At 47.3% G+C, this 15609-nt stretch overlaps 1 long non-coding RNA gene across 1 annotated transcript in view; it reads right to left on the bottom strand.

Moving 5' to 3' along the window:
- Positions 1-10905: 10905 nt before the first annotated feature.
- The window catches only part of LOC136601644 (uncharacterized), a 35017-nt gene continuing 30313 nt past the window's right edge, over positions 10906-15609 (bottom strand). Inside the window, exon 5 of the long non-coding RNA XR_010789398.1 lies at positions 10906-10948. This is a non-coding gene — a long non-coding RNA (uncharacterized lncRNA). The remainder of the gene's footprint in view (positions 10949-15609) is intronic.

The raw sequence follows: 15609 nt of genomic DNA, 5'->3' as shown, positions 1-15609 counted from the left end.
AGACCAGTGGGACCCAGGTACACCCATCTACTGTTCAGAGAAGTCTGGTCAGAAGTGATCTTCATGGATGAATTGTGGCCAAAAAGCCAAACCTTCCAAGTAGAAACAAGACCGAGCGACTCGACTATACAAAAAACATAGTGCAGCAGATGAAAAACACATCAGAGCACATTTACAAAAGAGCACATTTCCCACAGTGAAAAAGTACGCAGATGCCTGTAATTTCCTGGGACTGAGTCCCTTAGGACTATTTCAGACGACCTTATATCGGCTCGGTTTTCACGCCGAGCCGATCTACGGTGTCCTTGTCTGCAGGGTGGCGAGGATGGAAGAGCCAGGAGCAGAAACTGAGCTCCCACCGCTTCCCCGCCCCTCACCACTATTTGCAATGGGAGGGGCGGGGGCGGAGCTAAGCACCGGGACTTAGCTGCGCCCCTGTCTCGCCCTCTCCTATTGCAAATAGTGGCAAGGGGCGGAGAGGGGGCAGGAGCTCAGTTCCTGCTCCTGGCTCTTCCATCCTCACCCCCCCTGCAGACAAGGACACCGTATACATTATATATACGGTTGTCTAAATAAGCCCTTAGGCAGAGATCCCTTCACATGTGCAATCCTCTGGTAAGTGTTATGCCCAAAAGTTTATAAACTCCTAGAGACCTAAGGATGTAGCAGAGCCAGTAGGGTGTAGCTGTGTTTTCTCCAGTCATGGTAAGATTACGGCAACTCGCAATGAATCTTGTGATCATCAAAAGAAAATCTGACTGCATTCTCATAAGTAATTGTTCAGTTCAGAAAATGGTGACTGCCCTGCACTGGTGCCAGGTTGGCATTACCCCCTCAGTATGTGTTGTACATGGTACCAGTAATGCCTTCTTTTGCCTTGACAGAATTTGCAGTCATGACTGATGTCCGCACGGCTCCAGGATCCAACCTCTCCCCCTGTGCCCCAACCTGCCACTGAGATCCAACCCCCCTCTCAGGACACAGGCACTACCGTCTCCTGGCCTGCACCCACACCCTCACCTCCGCTGTCCTCGGCCCCATCCAGCAATGTCTCTCAGCGTAGCGTCCAGACATCGCTAGCGCCACAGTTTGAGAGCAAGCGCAAGTACGACGCCACGCACACACACGCTCAAGCGTTAAACGTGCACATTGCAAAATTGATCAGCCTAGAGATGCTGCCGTATAGGCTTGTGGAAACGGAGGCTTTCAAAAGCATGATGGCGGCGGCGGCCCCGCGCTACTCGGTTCCCAGTCGCCACTACTTTTCCCGATGTGCCGTCCCAGGCCTGCACGACCACGTCTCCCGCAACATTGTACGCGCCCTCACCAACGCGGTTACTGCCAAGGTCCACTTATCAACAGACACGTGGACAAGCACAGGCGGGCAGGGCCACTATATCTCCCTGACGGCACATTGGGTGAATTTAGTGGAGGCTGGGACAGAGTCAGAGCCTGGGACCGCTCACGTCCTACCCACCCCCTGAATTTGCGTGCCCCAGCTCGGTGGTGGTATCTGCGGGGGTGTATGCTTCCTCCACTAAACCACCCTCCTCCTCCTCCTACGCAACCTCTGTCTCGCAATCAAGATGTGTCAGCAGCAGCACGTCGCCAGCAGTCGGTGTCACGCGGCGTGGCAGCACAGCGGTGGGCAAGCGTCAGCAGGCCGTGCTGAAACTACTCAGCTTAGGAGAGAAGAGGCACACGGCCCACGAACTGCTGCAGGGTCTGACAGAGCAGACCGACCGCTGGCTTGCGCCGCTGAGCCTCCAACCGGGCATGGTCGTGTGTGACAACGGCCGTAAGCTGGTGGCGGCTCTGCAGCTCGGCAGCCTCACGCACGTGCCATGCCTGGCCCATGTGTTTAATTTGGGGGAAGAGACAGCTTGGCCCACTGCTGACGGTACCCATGCTGCTTGCCTGTCATCCTTTCAGCGTGTATGGCCTGAGGAGGAGGAGGAGGAGGAGGAGGAGGAGGATCCTGAAAGTGATCTTCCTAGTGAAGACAGCCATGTGTTGCGTACAGGTACCCTGGCACACATGGCTGACTTCATGTTAGGATGCCTTTCTCATGACCCTCGCGTTACACGCATTCTGGCCACTACGGATTACTGGGTGTACACACTGCTCGATCCACGGTATAAGGAGAGCCTTTGCACTCTCATTCCCGAAGAGGAAAGGGGTTCGAGAATGATGCTATACCACAGGGCGCTGGTGGACAAACTGATGGTAAACTTCCCATCCAACAGCGCTAGTGGCAGAAGGCGCAGTTCCGAGGGCCAGGTAGCAGGGGAGGCGCAGAGATCAGGCAGCATGTACAGCGCAGGCAGGGGAACATTCTCCAAGGCCTTTGCCAGCTTTATAGCTCCCCAGCAAGACTGTGTCACCGGTCCCCAGTCAAGGCTGAGTTGGCAGGAGCACTGTAAAAGGATGGTGAGGGAGTACGTAGCCGATTGCAGCACCGTCCTCGGTGACGCCTCTGCCCCCTACAACTACTGGGTGTCGAAGCTGGACACGTGGCCTGAACTCGCGCTGTATGCCCTGGAGGTGCTTGCTTGTCCTGCGGCTAGCGTCTTGTCAGAGAGTGTGTTTAGTGTGGCTGGGGGAATCATCACGGATAAGCGTACCCACCTGTCAACCGACAGTGCCGACAGGCTTACACTCATCAAGATGAACAAAGCCTGGATTTCCCCAGACTTCTCTTCTCCACCAGCGGGCAGCAGCGATTCCTAAGCAATACGTTGGCTGCACCCGCGGATGGAAGCATCGTTCTCTCTCATCATCCAAAACGGGGACATTTCTGCTTCATCAATCTGTGTATAATATTCATCCTCCTCCTCCTGAAACCTGACGTAATCACGCCGAACGGGCAATTTTTCTTAGGCCCACAAGGCTCAGTCATATAATTTTTGTAAGCAATTTTTATACGTTTCAATGCTCATTAAAGCGTTAAAACTTGCACCTGAACCAATTTTTATTTTAACTGGGCTGCCTCCAGGCCTAGTTACAAATTAAGCCACATTAACCAAAGCTATTAATGGGTTTCACCTTCCCTCTTGGTTGGGCATGGGCAATTTTTCTGACGTACATTAGTACTGTTGGTACACCAATTTTTTGGGTCCCTCGCCTACAGTATAATCCAATTAATTTTTTGCCCACCTGCATTAAAGCTGCCGTTACATCAGCTCTGCTGGGCACTGCAATGGGATATTGCACACGGAGTTGTAACTGCATGTGTCCACTTCTAAAGAACCCTAGTCTGACTGGGGCATGCAGTGTGGGCCGAAACCCACCTGCATTAAAGGGGTTGTCCCGCGAAAGCAAGTGGGTCTATACACTTCTGTATGGCCATATTAATGCACTTTGTAATGTACATTGTGCATTAATTATACAGACGTTATAAGAAATTTTTCACTTACCTGCTCCGTTGCTAGCGTCCTCGTTTCCATGGAGCCGCCTAATTTTCGGCGTCTAATGGCCAAATTAGACGCGCTTGCGCAGTCCGGGTCTTCTTCTTTTATCAATGGGGCTCCATGTAGCTCCGCCCCGTCACGTGCCGATTCCAGCCAATCAGGAGGCTGGAATCGGCAATGGACCGCACAGAAGCCCTGCGGTCCACCGAGGGAGAAGATCCCGGCGGCCATATTCAGCAGGTAAGTAAGAAGTCACTGGAGCGCGGGGATTCAGGTAAGCGCTGTCCGGTGTTCTTTTTTAACCCCTGCATCGGGGTTGTCTCGCGCCGAACGGGGGGGGGGGGGGTTGTAAAAAAAAAAACCCGTTTCGGCGTGGGACAACCCCTTTAAACATGACATTACCTCAGCTGTGATGGGCAATGCAATGGGATATATTTATGTACCGCCGTTGGCTTCCTGGCACCCACCCATGCTGTCGGCAGATGGCACACAGCAGAGCGGAGTAGACACTGGAGGAAGTAAGACGTGAGGGTCACTGCAGGAGCACGGCTCGCATCCCACTGTGAGAATTCTCGCAGCGGAATCCGACCCAGCACTCTGCATGAGGCCTGATCATCGCTCAGTGAATGGAGGTGTAGGCAGCTGGGGATCTTTCCGGCCCACGCGCCTCCATTCACAGTAAATATGCAGTAATTCATAAATGTCGGTGCATGCACGTACACTGAACGATAAGCGCCAAAATACTCACCAATGTACTACAACACCCAGACAGATGGAAATATCTAACAAGTTAGTACACACAAGGGATTGTATTTTGGCCAGAATACGTAAGCCCAAAAAACCACGTTGTCTATATGGTGACAGGCAGGAACACACACTGAACTGGACAATTCACACCTAATGTGTAAACACCTACATACAGACTTTGAACATGTCACTGTTCACACAAACAAAGAGACAAGGGAATCCTACCCAGAACCTCATGTGTGCAATAACACCAAAGCAGAACGTGCATGATGCCAAGCTCCACAGTTCTGAGAGGGAATGATATAAATGACAAATTACTAGAACCCTCTAGTAAGAGGGGCTGGTATATATGTGCAACAGACCGATGGAGGTTGGCTAGCTGGAGCAATATACACCCAGCCAGCTCAATCATCCCACACTTCTGGAAACGTGCTGCTGGAAACCCGTAGCACTACAGGTCCCAGTAGCACAACATGACAGACGCATGCCGGTGTCAATATAGGTAATTCCTGCACTCCAGTATAGTAGTGCATTAGAAAGCCTATGAGGTTAGTAGAGGCTGAGCCTCCTCGGCCACAGACCTGGAGGCTACATCCAAGCTTCTGGGTTCCATAGCAACCCACTGAGACCTCGTAATCACATTACGGGGGTCCAATGGGTGACAGAGGGAGCCCCCTTCCTTTTTCTGCTTCTTATATTCCGCGGTTACACTGCAACGTGCAAAGAGTTAAATAGCGTGTAACAAAAGGTATCTTCAGTCCCCACTGTTAGAACAAATGCTCAGCCATTATCTGACAGCTGAGCACCCGCTCCCTCTGGCAGAAGAGACCTGCGACGGACTTCTAATGCAGCGCCATATTTCTACGGCGCTGAAGAGAAATAAAACAGCTTTAAATGGCTGTATCTGGAAGCGGGAATGCTGCATAATTTGCCACATTCCACAGCATTTCCGCCAAGTATAAACATAACCTAAGTCAGCTTAAGGTATTCTGCAAAGTGGCATCAATAGTAATAGTGCTTGCCCTATATCAGCCCCAGTAGTAATATTGTCCCCCACAATGGCCTCAGTAGTAATATTGTCCCCCACAATGGCCTCAGTAGTAATATTGTCCCCTATATCAGCCCCAGGAGTAATAGTGACCTCCACAGTGGCTTCAGTAGCAATAATGTCACCTTTATTGGCCCCAGCAGTAACAGTAGCCTCCACAGTGGCCTCATTAGTAATACTGTCCTCTGTATCGACATCAGTAGTAATAGTGACCCCCACAGAGGCCTGAGTAGTAATACTGTCCCCTGTGTTGGCCTCAGTGGTAATAGTGACCCTCATAGTGGCGTCAGTAGTAAAAGTGTCCGCTACATCAGCCTCAGTAGTAATAGTGTCCCTTATATCAGCCCCAGTAATAATAGTGACCCCCGCAGTGGCTTCAGTAGTAATAATGTTATATATATATATATATATATATATATATATATATATATATATATACCGTGTTTCCCCGAAAGTAAGACAGTGTCTTACTTTCTTTTTATCCCCAAAAGCCAGACTATGTCTTACTTTCGGGGTATGTCTTATAATAAAAAAAAATCATTACTCACCTCCCCCGGCGTTCTGTCGCGCTCCGGCAGGATGTCGCTCGCTCCTCGTCCCCGGCGCAGCATTGCTTTCTGAATGCGGGGCTTGAAATCCCTGCCTCCAGAAAGCTAATACACACGCCGTCAGCCAGTTACAGCCATTCAATGACAGCATTGAATGGCTGTGATTGGCTGAAGGCACACGTGGCTTCAGCCAATCACACTATTCAATGACATCATTGAATGGGTGTGATTGGCTGAAGCCACGTGCGCCTTCAGCCAATCACAGCCATTCTGTAACTGGCTGACGGCGTGTGTATTAGCTTTCTGGAGGCGGGGATTTCAAGCCCCCGCATTCAGAAAGCAATGCTGCGCCGGGGACGAGGAGCGAGCGACATCCTGCCGGAGCGCGACGGAGCGCCGGGGGAGGTGAGTAATGATTTTTTTTTTCTACGGTATGTCTTACTTTCGGGGTACGGCTTACATTGGCCGACCCCCCTGACACCCCCGATACGTCTTACAATCGGGGGTGTCTTACTATCGGGGAAACACGGTATATATATATATATTGGCCTCAGCAGTAACGGTAACCCGCACAGTGGCCTCAGTAGTAATACTGTCCTCTATATTGACATCAGTAGTAATAGTGACCTCCACAGAGGCCTGAGTAGTAATACTGTCCCCTCTACTGTCGCGCTTAGTAATAACAGTGACCCTCAGTGGCCTCAGAAGTAATACTGTCCCCTCTATTGGCCTCAGTAATAATAGTGACCCTCAGTGGCCTCAGTAGTAATACTGTCCCCTGTATTGGTCTCAGTAATAATAGTGACTCCCCACAGTGGCCTCAGTAATAACAGTGACCCGCACAGAGGCCTCAATAGTAATACTATTACTGCTGGGGCTGATACAGGGGACACAATGACTAATGAGAATGTTTAGAATTTTAAGAATCATAAGATTTTTTGGTGACCTTTAAAAAAGAAAAGAATTGGTCACTAATTGTATTTAAAAAAAAAATCCCTAAAATCCTATATTTTCATACTGATCATCAGCCCAATTTTTCCTGTTCTGTACGGAAAACTTTTCAGCAGTCACTATTATCACAGGCAGGATTGCAATGAAAGGTAACACCTACAATACATGTAGATAAAACAGGGTGTACCATTTAAAATAGGTAATGGTCACAGCTCACCTCTTCCCCCTCCCTGCGAAATTACCTTTGAACATATCAAAGCACATGTCTAGAACAGTCTCCCATAGAAGCAATGAGTCCCCTTCTGTCCGTTGTGTAAATGATCCATGAGGCTGCTGTAAAGAGTATCTCTAAATGCTGTTGAATGCAGAATGGGCACCCCCATAGTCATGCACTGATAATAGAATTGAAGAAAAATCTACAAATCGGAAAATAAAAACAGATTACAAAAATAAAATGTGCTATTATTGGGTTTTAATTAGTAAAACCCTTTAAGGAACAGGCTGTTATGCACCTTAGGGACCAGACACTTTTTAAGGAATTTACCCATGTGCTGGTTTTACTGCCCTATTGTTTTTCCTTCAGCTACCAACATAATTTTTCCCCTGACATATAGGGCTATTTTTATATCTTTTTTCAATGACTTTTTTTTTCTATTTTTTTTTTTGTTTTATTGGCGGTAAAAATCTAAAAAAATGATTTCTTGAAATTTATACCTGTTTTTTTCTTAGTATATTTACGCTTAAATAAAGTACAGGAATGGGTTCCTCATTTTGTTTTGGATGTTTAGATATATATTTTTTGTATAGCTTCGGATTACAGGATGCATACGATGACGGTTTGGGTTGGTGTCGGCTTTGGGTCATTTTCTTTTTTACGTGTATAATTTTATTGTATTGTTTTGTTCTTTTACCAATTTTTAAAATAATTTTTGTTTACTATCTATGATAGCCATGCGTCGTGTTCACGACCGGCGGATATATGCTACCATCTGAGCTGTCTTCCACTTTCCCTCCCCCTTCCCGACTCACGCCCTCTCCTCTCCTCCGGCTGTTTGCAATGGCTGTGGAGAACAGGTGGGGAGGGGGCAGCAGCTTAGCTCCACCTCCGTCTCACCCCTCCCATTGCAAACAGTCAGAAGGGAGTAGAGATGTAGAGAGCCGGTGAGAGGGAGGAAAAGGGGAAGAAAGCTCAGATGGTAGTGTATATCGCCGGCCGTGAAAACGGCGGCCGATATACGCTCCTGTGAATTTTTTTTGCTCGTACCAATGGTGAAGATTAAAAATATTGCAGCAGGTTCTATTTTGAGTGATTTTGTTTAAGAATGCCCACTATTTTCTGTGGGTGCATGAAAAAAAGGCCTCTGGCTTCCATGACACCTGGACGGCTCCAGCTAAGATTGTCAGAGCAGAGGCGTATTCTAAAGTGATAATGCGCTAAAGGTCAGTTTATTTGACGGTCACATACCTTGCAACCTTTGCATCACATTTGCGATGTCCCTGGTGCTTCTGTTCGCGAGCCGTGAGGTGGCCATGTTGACTCTTCAGGGTATCCTTAGCTATAGGAATGTTGACTCCAAGTTTAGCTCTTAAGATGTCACACAATATCTTGCACGGCTCTCCTGAAGCATGCTCTACCTCCTATTCCCACTAGGCGGCTGATGCTTGAGTCACTGGCACCAAAACAACAGCAGACCACTCACGACTGCACTGCCGCTTTCAATCTCTTCTCATGGGTCCTGTCCTTAAGCTGCCTGAAAAGACACAGAGGTAGGATTTAGAAGAGACTTGCATGCTTTCTTGCAATGCTAAAACCTGTAAATCTCATTAGCAATTCTGACAAAGATTGGCAGGCCAGGATATGCAGTATTATTTATGCCAAGCAGACAATTACTGTTGAAAGCGCATTTCCTGCAGCCGCGGTGTATAGAGTGAAATATCCGTAAATATAGTCATCCGTGTGAGCGATGCGCCAGTACTTTATATATCGAAGACGTAACTGCTACCTAGTACTATCCAAGATGCTTCTAATATACTCTAACCCCGGACTTGTACGAAAGGCAACAAAACCATCAGCAAGAACACTATAAACGTTCTAAACAGGTAAATGCTGTATAATGGGTTTAATCATTTCAAGCCTAATGCCCTCTAAGATGATTAAATACTGCAAATATATATACACCGAGGGTGTGAGAGCAGTGATCCCCGTAGAGGGACTGTCCATATAGCTGCTGTATGATCCGCGCCGGGAAAAGTCATTCTACACGCCAATATCCCGGTCTTCTGCTGTGTTAGGGCATGTAAGGGGTGTAAAAGATATTAAAGACCTCTGTGCAGGAAGATATGGGTAACTTCTAAGATATGATTAAAGGGAATGTCCTAGGGATAAAGAATAAGCATCTGATTGGCAAGGGTCTGACTGCGTGGATCCCAATGATAAAGAAATCAGGAACTTTCACATGTCCATGAATGTTCGGACCGGTGGTCATGCGTGTGCACTACCTCTCCATTCATGACAGCCAAAGATACTAGAGCGATTGGCTTGTCGATGTGACTACCACAGCCATGTGACCACTACAACCAATCACTGGCCTCGCTAGCATGTATGGCACATGTCTACTGAGGCCTCGGATTGGCTGAGGTTGTTAACCAGAAGTATAGTGCATCACTGCACCAGGAGAATAAAGAATGGCTGGGACCCCAGGAGCATCGGCACCAGAGCGCTGGGTGATTTAACGGAAGTGTAATGATTGCTATTTTTATAACATTTTACTGTTAGCTTTATTTCTTAAATTCTTGGACAATCCCTTTAAGAGACTGCAAAAGTGAAATTGACCAAACATAAACCCCTGACTATAATCTCTATGGATGTCATAGAAGGTGGCTCCCGGCTCCGGATCCTTCTGTATGTGTGTCGCTGTATAAGATCAATTTCTGCATTGGCAGCACAACCCATAAATACATGACATTACCGGGCATCAGAGCAGCCGGATCAGGGCTGATCACAATTGATTTCTATAAAAAAAAAAAAAAAGGGATAGTCTACCGAAGACAGATGTTTTAAAATTGAACACCTTCACCATAAAGGGCGTATATATACGCCCTCCTGGGGAAGGTTTGTGTGGAGCGGGACTGGGAGCCAATTTTACTCCAGAGATGGTGAATACCGACTTTTTTTGACAGCTGATAATTCACCACAACTGCCATGATCAGCGTGAGCGCTAACACCGACGGTTAACCCTATAAATATCCAATCGGAGATTGAGAGTCCCGAACGGCGCCCTCGTGATGAGATTGCGAGGTGCTGTTCGCTTGTCATGGCAGCCCAAGGCCTTTTGAAGCCCTCAGGGCTCCCTGTGGCCCGTCATAATAGAATGCTGATAAAAATATCATATACAGCAATAAGTATTCCATCAAATGTTAAAGTCGATTAAACAACCTCAAGTTCAAGTACCCTAAGGGGACAAAAAAAAATTTATTGTAAAAAACATACTAAAAGTTAAAAAAAAAACAACTTTTCTTGTATTTATAATTAAAAAATACAAGCAAAAAAAAAAACCCAAATATATTTGGTACCGCCACTGATGTAAAAGTCTGATCTAAAAAATAATGCATTATCTATCCTGCAGGGTGGACGCGGTCAGAAAAAAGAAATTACACAATGCCACAATTGCGCCTTTTTGGTCACTCTATGTCCAAGAAAAAATCACTCTGCATTTCATCTAACATTTTATTTTCTTGTGTGAATGCACTGGGGAATAAACCTTTTAACAGATTTGCTTTCTCCCCATCACCCTCTACCATTCTTACAGGGCCTACACATTCCATTTTAATCTGTTTATATACTGTTTATAGGAGAAGGGGCTAATAGATCCATTTTGGTGCACAGATGAATTATTGATTTACTTGTACTTGTAACACATAATCGTGTTATTACTAGTTGGGAATATTACCAGACTTGGCAGTCCTGGAGGTCACTGTTTGGCCTCAACCCATTAGTCCAGCCGTGAATCAACTCATCCACTCGCTGACGATTTGTGTCAGTGGTCGCAGCTGATGGTCTCCCACTGTGTGGTTTGTCTTCAGTGCTGGTTTCACCTTCTGTAAACCTCTTCATCCACCTGTGAACATTCCTCTTGTCAATGGTGTCATTCTGCAGCCTTTTGTGGATGTCGGACAGCCTTCATCCTTCCTTCATCAAGAACTCTATGACAGCACGTTGTTTCTGTTTGGAATCCATTACTGACCTGCAAGGAAGAACAAGATTCTGAAGGCCCCGTATAGAGGAAGAGTCCCTCCAACTACATGTGCAAGTTGAACAATCTACATCAATTAATAAAGAATTTATGACCACTTCTGCACTTTCGGTACAGCCCGCAGAAATATATACGTTTTTTTTTCTTTACTAATTTTAATAATAAAATATCTTCTTTAATAATATAGTATTTTCTGTTGCCGTCTTCTGACCGCCATAACTTTTTATCTCTTAAAAAGCCGAGTCACAAGTATAGATCCATGATGGGAGGTGAAACTTTTTAAAAATCTTGATCGCCGTTATCCATTGGATAGCAGCGATCATGTGACCAAGGACCACGGCCCCCTGTGGCATCTCCAGACTCTCGGCAACGTTTGGTAGCCAAGAGCGGGGGGATTTTATATTATCCCGGCTTTTGTGCATGCGTCCGCTATTTTGGCGAGGGGCGCGTCCGCAACAGCCAGGGTAATATCCGCATATAAATCCGAGGGCCGAACGTAATCTCATCTCCCCTTACGGACATAATCCATGAGGGGAGAGCTTTTCTTTTACACCTTTTTAAAACTTTTACATGGTCGCTGTTATCCATTGGATAACAGCAATGAAGTGACCGGGTACCACATACAGCAGCTTCCGGTGACAGCTCTGTGCTCTCGGCTACTCATACTATCCGGGAGCAGGGAGTTTCTAATGCCATGCGGCCCGCATGCGCAGACACCATCGTTGGGTCCTAGAAGACGAGAACGATGCAGGAAAATGCGGAAAACAGGGGGTGAGTATTCTCAGCATTCCTTACGGATTCGATCCGTAAGGGGAGCTGAAACTAACTTTTTAAAACTTTTCATTGACCTTAATGTGATCATGGGTTATCCGGGCGATACTGGCGATCGTGTGACTGTGGGAAGGGGGCTTCCTGCGGCCCCCCATGACAGCTCCAGGTTGTCGGTTACCTCCGGGAGCTGGCAGCCAGGAACTGCGTTGTCCAGAGCCTGCAGGGCTTTAATCCCCAGAGGAAGCATGTTTTTACGTCCCCGGGAATTACATCACTTAGGCAGGACGTAAAAACACTATGGAGTGGTCACTAAGGGGTTAACAGATTAGCATTAATTGTGAAAACATGTCTCTAAAAATTACCAAAGAAGTATTTTAGTCAACTTAACTTCCTGGCAGAGGATAGGATAGGAATTCTTCACTTTCACCCCAAAACATTCATAGCCACAGTGTTGTAAAAGTGCTTGGGCTTCGCTATCGCGTTTCAAGTCATACAGGTGTCACACGGGTGTATTATTATTGTGCATGCGCACTTCTCCTATATGCAGCTCGCGATGTCGTTACCCCATTGACTTGTATTGGATCGCTAACATCTGCGGGTTTTCACACGTGTATTACTGGTGCAGAGAATAAATCCACAGCATGTTCTTTCTGGACGTGTATTACGTGTGCGTGTGGATTGGCAGGCGCAGCGAGTATGAATGTCACTGTGTGAGCCCGGCCATATACTCAGCATACATAAAGGGGTCGTATGACATTAAAACACGGACAGCGTTGTCCATGTCCTTGTCCTTGTCCACACGGGACAGCGAATCCGTCGCGGCAAAGCCAGCTAAGCCGGTGCTGCGGCGCGGATTCGCCAGCCAGGCCGCTTCAAAACCTGCGGCAAAGTGCCGCGGGTTTTGAAGCAGCGCTTTTCCCGGAGGAAATCTCACGTTTTTTCGCTGCAGCCAAACCGCGAGATGTGAGAACCCAGCCTTACATTACAGGACCCTGAGGGGCGGAATACAGCAGGATTACTTCATGTCCCTAAACTGTTAATCTAATTCTATGCTAGTCATCATACCCGCTCAGCTCCATGCGAGCCCTCACACCCTCCTCACCTCCATGCCAGCCCTCATATCCCCCTCACGTCCATGCCAGCCCTCATAGCCCCCTCACCTCCATGCCAGCCCTCATACCCCTCTCATCTCCATGCCAGTCCTCACACACACCTGAACTCCATGCCAGCCCTCATACCCCCCTCACTTCCATGCCAGCCCTGCTACCCCCTCACCTCCATGCCAGTTTAAAGCAAGACCATTTTTCCATAACCCCGCATGGCAGGGTGGGCAGGGGCGGGGCTTTGGTTATATGGGGGTGGGGTCATGCAGTGCTACTTAGCAGCGCTATACACCAAACAGCGCTGTAGACCGGAGGTGCTGGCAGGACTTCGGTGTACAGCACTGTAGCCCAGGTCCCCGCCAAGAGCTATGCCTGGAGCCACGACACTGTGGCCAGATTGCCTCCCCACCGTGCCCCACATAATGTGCTGTGTCGGGAGCCGTGTCACAGAGGTCTCCCCGCCTCCCCGCATAATGTTCTCTGCTAGGATCCGCGTCTACTGATGCCAGCCCACACAGTGTGCTCTGAGCCCCCGCAGGGCAGAGCACATGGTCAGTGTTTAGTGCTGATCTGTGGCGCCGCCTCGGACCAGCAAAAAAAACCCAACAGCCCGGTCCTAGTCCACGGACCAGTGGTTGGGGACCCCTGTATTAGAGTACATAAAAGGGTGAATAAATAATGATTCTCTATAAGGGGTTGTACCAAGATTAACTTATATCACCTATACACAGAAATAAATCTGATCGGAGGAGGTCTCACTGCTAAGACCATCACTAATCCCGGTCGGGGTCCCATGTCCCCCAGCTGCACCCCGCAGTCAGGAAGAGACTAAAGTGAGTGGTGTTTGTGCGTGCGCAGTGGTACTTCATTCATATGCAATGTGACTGCCAGACACGGCAGAGTACAAGCACTTGTACTTTGCTACTTCAGACCCAATGAGATGAACAGAGCGGTGGCCACCCATGCTCGGCACCCGCTTTATTCAATCTGATGTGACTGCTAGTGGCTGCAGCATTTGGGGGGATGGCTGGGGGTCTTAGCCGTGAGACTTCCACCAATCAGACTTTTATCACCTACAAAACATAAAGGTCATTGCAAATCATGTGAAAGAGCAGGAAGTATTTGAGTAAGCAGCTTCTTAGGGCGTGAGAGTGAGTGAAAACGCAGAATTATGAAACCTATGATTTTCAATAGTTTCATTCCCATGTGGAGTGGAAAAAAACGCAGCATGTCCGATCTGTCTGCATTTTGCAAATTTTTTATTTCCCATGTTTTCTTACGGAGTCTCCTTTTTGCACAAACTTTCAACTCTCGTACGATGCAATGCGTTTTTAACATTAGGAACTCCTATTCACTTTCACGCGAAAAAATCGTCTTCGGCGGCGATGCGAGTCCCTTACAAGGTGAAGGTCTGAGTGTGAGAATAGCACATTTCATGACTCTTGTCTATGAACTAGCCCAGCTTCCCATTTCCCATGTAGAGCTGGTCAGACATGTATGCTTTTCCTCCATGGAAATCTATGGGCTATAAGGAAACAAGTGATAGGATTTCATAAATCCCGCTGATTTCTCTGGAGAGCTGACCGCACATATGCATTCACATCTTCACAGCAAAAAAGGAAAATACCTATTCTGGAGATTAGTGGTAAGCCCTATAAAATGGGGAGTTCGCAGCCACAGCCCTGCTGACTCCATTGTTGTCTATTGTCCCTCATTTTCCCTATAAAGGCTCTTCTTAGCTTCATTTCCCAGAGTTGTGAATGTGTCAAGTGGGCGGTCTGCACTGCCTGCTGTCAGTGGGTTATGTCGGAGTTGATTGACGTTGAACAGCAGGGACCGCCCACTTGACAAATTCACGCTGAAACTAAGAAGTCCGTATGGGGGAACAGGAGAGAGAAGAGCGAATAGTGAGACGTCATCAGAGTCAGCAGGGCCACAATTGCAAAGGTATGCAGTCAGCCCTACTGACGAGGGAGGTTGTCTTTAACCCCTCCCCACCCAAGGGTGTAAATAAACTTTTCTGAAAGTATTTAAGGGGTCTGGTCCGGGGTCTAAGTTAAGTTAGGTGTCTGCGATGTGTTATAAATATAGGAGAGGTTGGAATATATTTAAGGGGTCTTTTCTGGAGTCTGATATTAATATAAATATATATGTAGGGAGTCTGAATATATTTAGGGGATCTGGAGTCTGAAATGAAATCAGTGGTCTGATCTGGGGTTTGATATTAATAGAGAGGATCCAAATATTTTTAGCCCCGTTCCTTTATATAAGACACCCCCCCCTTGGGAAGGACACTCCCAGTTTGCCGTGATCATCTTCTCAAGTATCACCCTGTGAAGGGCTCTCTGCGGCTAACATCTCTGTTAAAGAACAAGGCAATGCTCATGTTGCATATTGTTGGCCAACTTGAAGGGTGCCTTTACACTTGCGATTGCGATATCGCTGTGTTTTTCTCTAACGTGAATGTCAATAGAACATTTTAATGTTAAAAATGCATCGCACAAAAATCGCAAAGCACAAACTTGCGATTTTTCTGTGATGCGTTTTTAACATTAAAATCCTATTTACATTTGCGTTAAAAAAAACACAGCAATATTGCGATCGCCAGTGTGCAGGCACCCTAAGCCAAAGACGTGATGCATTTGCATTTATGATTGCTATATGACATTTACAAAAACTTTTGATCCCCGTGTAACTGCAGCCACTGCTGAAGCCTCGTTATGTAAAGAGCTGGCATATTCCACAGTGCGAATATTCACATAATGTGCGCCCCGACCA

Source organism: Eleutherodactylus coqui, unplaced genomic scaffold (assembly GCF_035609145.1).
Source record: "Eleutherodactylus coqui strain aEleCoq1 unplaced genomic scaffold, aEleCoq1.hap1 HAP1_SCAFFOLD_88, whole genome shotgun sequence".
In the NCBI taxonomy this organism is placed as follows: domain Eukaryota; kingdom Metazoa; phylum Chordata; class Amphibia; order Anura; family Eleutherodactylidae; genus Eleutherodactylus; species Eleutherodactylus coqui.
This window is presented reverse-complemented; position numbering and strand designations above follow the sequence as displayed.